The sequence below is a fragment of the Miniopterus natalensis genome, chromosome 1, assembly GCF_054644295.1.
Source record: "Miniopterus natalensis isolate mMinNat1 chromosome 1, mMinNat1.hap1, whole genome shotgun sequence".
Lineage (NCBI taxonomy): Eukaryota > Metazoa > Chordata > Mammalia > Chiroptera > Miniopteridae > Miniopterus > Miniopterus natalensis.
This window is the reverse complement of record NC_142081.1, coordinates 106,266,673-106,271,454: the sequence shown is the minus strand read 5'-3', so window position 1 is coordinate 106,271,454 and position 4,782 is coordinate 106,266,673. Positions and strand designations below refer to the sequence as shown.

At 40.2% G+C, this 4,782-nt stretch overlaps 1 pseudogene; it reads right to left on the bottom strand.

Moving 5' to 3' along the window:
* Positions 1-349: 349 nt before the first annotated feature.
* Positions 350-1,235, bottom strand: LOC107540572 (omega-amidase NIT2 pseudogene; annotated as a pseudogene).
* Positions 1,236-4,782: the final 3,547 nt, after the last annotated feature.

Below are 4,782 nucleotides of genomic sequence, written 5' to 3'. Positions count from 1 at the left end.
AACTTTAAGGTACTGCTTGAAAAAGAGTATACCTGTTTTCTACATAACAGGTTCCAATTCCAACAATGAGATAAGAAATTTATGACACAAATGCATTTGTAACAGGTTAATCAACCACCAGAATATCCAAATCTGATACTTTTACCAACTTCTCTAAGGCAGTTTCAATATGGAATAAGGTTTAGTGCCATCCTCTCCTCTTTCTGCTCTTCAGTGCCCACCTGAGTCTTTCTGACTATTTAATAAGGTGTGGAGATTATCAGTGTGCTTCAGTTCCATCATCTCAACACAGTTCCTGGGAAGGGAAGGCTAAAATTAAAAAAAAAAAAAAAAATCCCCATGAAAGAATTCAGCAGGGAAATGATGATGTTGCAGACATGTCTCTTTCTATTTTGTGACATGATGGAAACATAAACCTTAGGGCTTTTTTTGCCTCCACTGCATAGAGGTCTGATTGCTTCTGGCTAAAAATGGGGCTTTGCTGGTATATTTCAGCCACTTTCTTCAAGTCTATGTCTGAATACATGATCGTTTCTTCAGTGCCAGCTTTGGCCAGGATCTCCCCCCAAGGATTCACAACAGTACTGTGTCCTCAGGCAACATAGGAGGCTTTGTCATCTCTGGCAGGAGATGCTGTGGCCACATACACCTGATTGTCAACTGCCCAGAGTCGCTGAAGTTAACTCCCAGTGAGCCGGTCCAGTGGTCAGATTAAAAGCTCCAGGATAGACCAACAGCTGGCAGCCTCTCTGCAGGTAAACTTGTGCAAGCTCTGTGAAGCACATGTCATAGCAGATGCCCAGGCCCACTTTGTAGTAAGGAGTCTCAAATGTGGAGAAACTATCACCAAGACTCAATGTTTTAGATTCTTGAAATGTCATTTTCCCAGGAATGTCAATGTCAAAAAGATGGAGCTTTCTGTGCTTTACTAGTAAAGCTCCATCAGGCCCCCGAACGGCACAGGATCCTCTTCAGGAATGGAACCTCCAGTGAGGTTCTCCAATGCTGCACTCCTTTGCTACTTCAGAAAGCTCCTGTGTGGATTCACCGGGAATTTTCTCTGCATATTTGAGAAAATAGTTTGTGCCATATGGAGAGTTAAAGCATTCTGGCAGAGAAACTATTTTAGCCCCTTCTGTGGCTGCCTTCTGGACAAGGCCACAAGCTCAAGTGACATTATCTGATTTGATAGAAGAAACTTGAATTTAGATGAGGGCCAAGTGGAACATGGCCATGGCCTCCCTGGAAGCACCTCCTGTGACAGAGGTAGAGGTAAGTTCTCAGAACCAACTCCGGCAACACCGTGAGGGGCAGGGAAAATCCCTCAGTCCTCTTTCTTATTCCAGTGCCACACACTGTGGGACAGTCATTTGCATGGTGAGCACCTGGGGTGAAAGTGACCTGTCCCATCTGCCACCATTAGGTGCATTGTTTCACTGGGAGTCGCAGTCCCCTCCTCACAAGCACATATTCCCCTGGGTCCCTCTGCCCTCCATGCGGGGCTCTCCTTCTTTTCTCCTCCACTCCAGGTGTGAGATCCCCGCTTTTGGATGCCAGTCTGCACTCCCAAAGGGAGGGAGCTTTGCAGCCTCTAAGCCTTGGGGCTTGGAGCCCAGCAAAGGCTTCAGGGGGGACTCCCCCTTTCTATGCCTCCCCCTTTTACCAGACTCTATGATGTTTCTTCAGTGCTCCCTACTCAAATTATGTCCACTCAGATATATTTCTCAGGTTTTTCCAAGCTGGTTACATGTTATTTCAGCGGTAAATCAAGTCTGTGGCTGGGAGTAAGGGCGCTCTGCTTCATGTCACAGTGCCTCCATCTTTCCAGACCTAAAGACATATTTTTAAAAGAAAGCTTTAAAGGCAAACTGCATGCTAGGATGTCATAAAATTTCACTTTTAATCAGTCTAAAATTGTAAGGGTCACATTTTGATATCTGCAGTATAAAAGCAATGTACTGCAGGAGCTTGAGTTTAATGTTTTGCTAGCATAGCATGAGGTAACAGTTAATGTTTTTCTTTTCTTTATTTCTTTATTTCTTTTAAATTGAATAACATTTTTATTTTAAATAAAAGATCAGAATTGACTTTTTTAAAAAGTGCTGGACTCCTGGCCATGAATATGTACTAATTGATGATGTGAGAAAGAATCCTTTACCTTGATTAAGTGCTAGAAATGAAGCCAGCCCAAATTAATTTTTAGAGTAGTTCAGGTTTGTGCATAGCCATGATCAATAATGAGCAATGATGTTGTGGGAGGCATTATTACTGTTCTGACCACTGTGTCCCAGCTGCCACTGTATTCTTAACAATGGGAACGTATTATTAGCAGTGAGGCATATGACATGAGCAAGTGGGGGTGGGTGGCAGGGGTTGAAAGGTTGTGACATAACAACTTCACTCTAGATATTGAAAGAGGACATGAGAAGCGTTTAGGGGAAATAGTCCAAAAGAGCAAAGCAATAGAAGAGAAATATTCTGGGAAGCATAGCGGCCTTGAGCAAACAAGTGTTTGTCATTTCATTATGTATTTTCCTGGTGCTATGCAGGGCTACTGTTTGCTAAGGGAAGTATTAGTAATAGGACTTTCTTTCAGTGATTTGAAGGTGAATAAATCTTTTCTTTCTACTGGGAGGGACTGATGAACTACCCTCTTCTCATTCATTTACTTTGTGGAAGAGACCAGGCTTTTCCAAATGAACTTAATGTCTAACAACAGAGTTGAACAATTCTGACAGCTTTTCTTTGTTTTTTTTTTTTTGTTTCTTGGATGTAATCAAATCTATCTTAAGAATTCATCAAGCCTACAAGGGAAATATTTGCAAGCAGAAATATTTCTGACAAAGTATCAACATTACTGAAGGTAAGAAATGGTATGGCTCCCTGGGAAGAACCCAGAACCTGAGGGTCAGGAAACAGAGATAGTTCTGGGTATGCCTCTGGCTGGCTGATGCCTCTTGGCAAGTTGTACAGTGCGTCGAACTCACTTTTTTTTTTTTTTTAACTTAAAACATAAGCAGATTTATTATGTCCCTGGATTTAAAGGAGCTATGAAGCCCCAGGATCCCCAGAGGTGCCTCAGTGTCAGATTGGCTGCCCTCCGCTGAGCCTGCTGCTAACCCAGCTTTTCAGCTTGCATATGTTGTATATATTGTTATATTAGATTTGTGGGGGAAAAAGGTAATCCAGCTAAAAACATTTGAAAACCACTGGGTTAAGATTAAAAAGAAACTGAAAATGTCAGAAATTGTATTTGCCTGGAGAGAAAGGATGTTATCTCTTTGTCTTTTTACTGGTCACATACCAGGTGCTCCACCCATATTTATTATATGAATGCAATAATTGTAATGTGCACATGGGAAGGAACTGCAAAAATGCAAGGCACCATATCTGTATTGATATGTCCTGTTTTCCATTCCACATAGCTTGTGACCAGTAGTGAAGGAAAATATGGACTGTTCGATGGGTAACAGCTAATTTTATTGAATTTGTGTATATAATCAGAAATTCAGTCTAAGAACGAGCTATAGTATTATAAAGTCCAGATAATCTAGACATAAAACTGGGCAATTTTGAACAGAGTAGAAAAGTAACTTACTTTGATTAGAAAACACAATTTAAGGAATAAGGTCAGTTTGCAGTTTGTTTCAAATAGGAGTGAGTACTTTTTTCCTCTATGCAGTTTGTAAACTCCCAAATCATTTTCTTTGCATGGCAATATCTGTTCTATGACCTATTCTAGACAAAGAGGAAGTTTACAATTTACTTCTCCATTAAATAACTTGTGTGTGTGTGTGTGTGTGTGTGTGTGTGTGCTGCAAAAACAAGAGAGAAACAAGAATAACTGTAACATATGCTTAAAGGTCTAAGAATAAAGACACATGTAAATGGGGTTCATGGTGGGTGTTCTGTGCACCTGAATGAATATTCCCAAATCACAGCTAGAAAATTTTTGGAGTAAACTGACTTAATTTAGGGCAAATCAATAGTGGTCCCTGAACTCGAGGGGAATAAATGAGCAAGAAAAAAAAATTTGTTGACATGACTTCACTAAGGAAAACAACATTCAAGTAATGAATGATACAGTCTTCTGCCTGAGGAATTACTGAGCCTTTAACAAGGCAAACTCAGCTTCAACTGGCAGGAGGTTTGTTTTAAAACTGAAAGGAGAAAAAGGATCTGGGCTTACAAATGATGGGAAGATATATTATCAACAGGGGGGAAAATCAGAAAATAGCAACCAACTTGTTTTCCCAACACAACTGAAAGGAGAAAGAAGGAAAGCAATTTAATGTTTCCTGGTCAAGCAGTTACATTTCTTTATCTTTACTAACAGGGCTTGTCAAGATGGTTCTGGAAATTGCATGACTGTAAGTAATGAATCATAATAGATTTCAGTGAAATGCTTTATTTCTATTTCTCCAAGCTCATTGTTTCTTGCTTGACTTTCATGGGAAGTTTAAGTTTTCATTCTTCAGCTAGTTAGTTTCTGACTTCCCTGGTCATGAGGCTGAACAAACAATGAAGAAGGAGTTATAGTCTCTGTTTTTTTTTCCTTTCTCCCTCAATCTCAATTTCTTTCTCTCTCATCAGTACAACAACATATCGATAGTACTGAATCATGAATGGACTCTCTGGTCTTAAGCTTGACTTCCAAACTACCACTCTGACTATGGTATGATGGTGGTTATTGCTGTATTTGAGATAACCATCACATTCTCCAGCTTTAATGAGCTCACCTCTGAACAGATAGTCTTATAAAATATGCACAGGGTAAAAAAG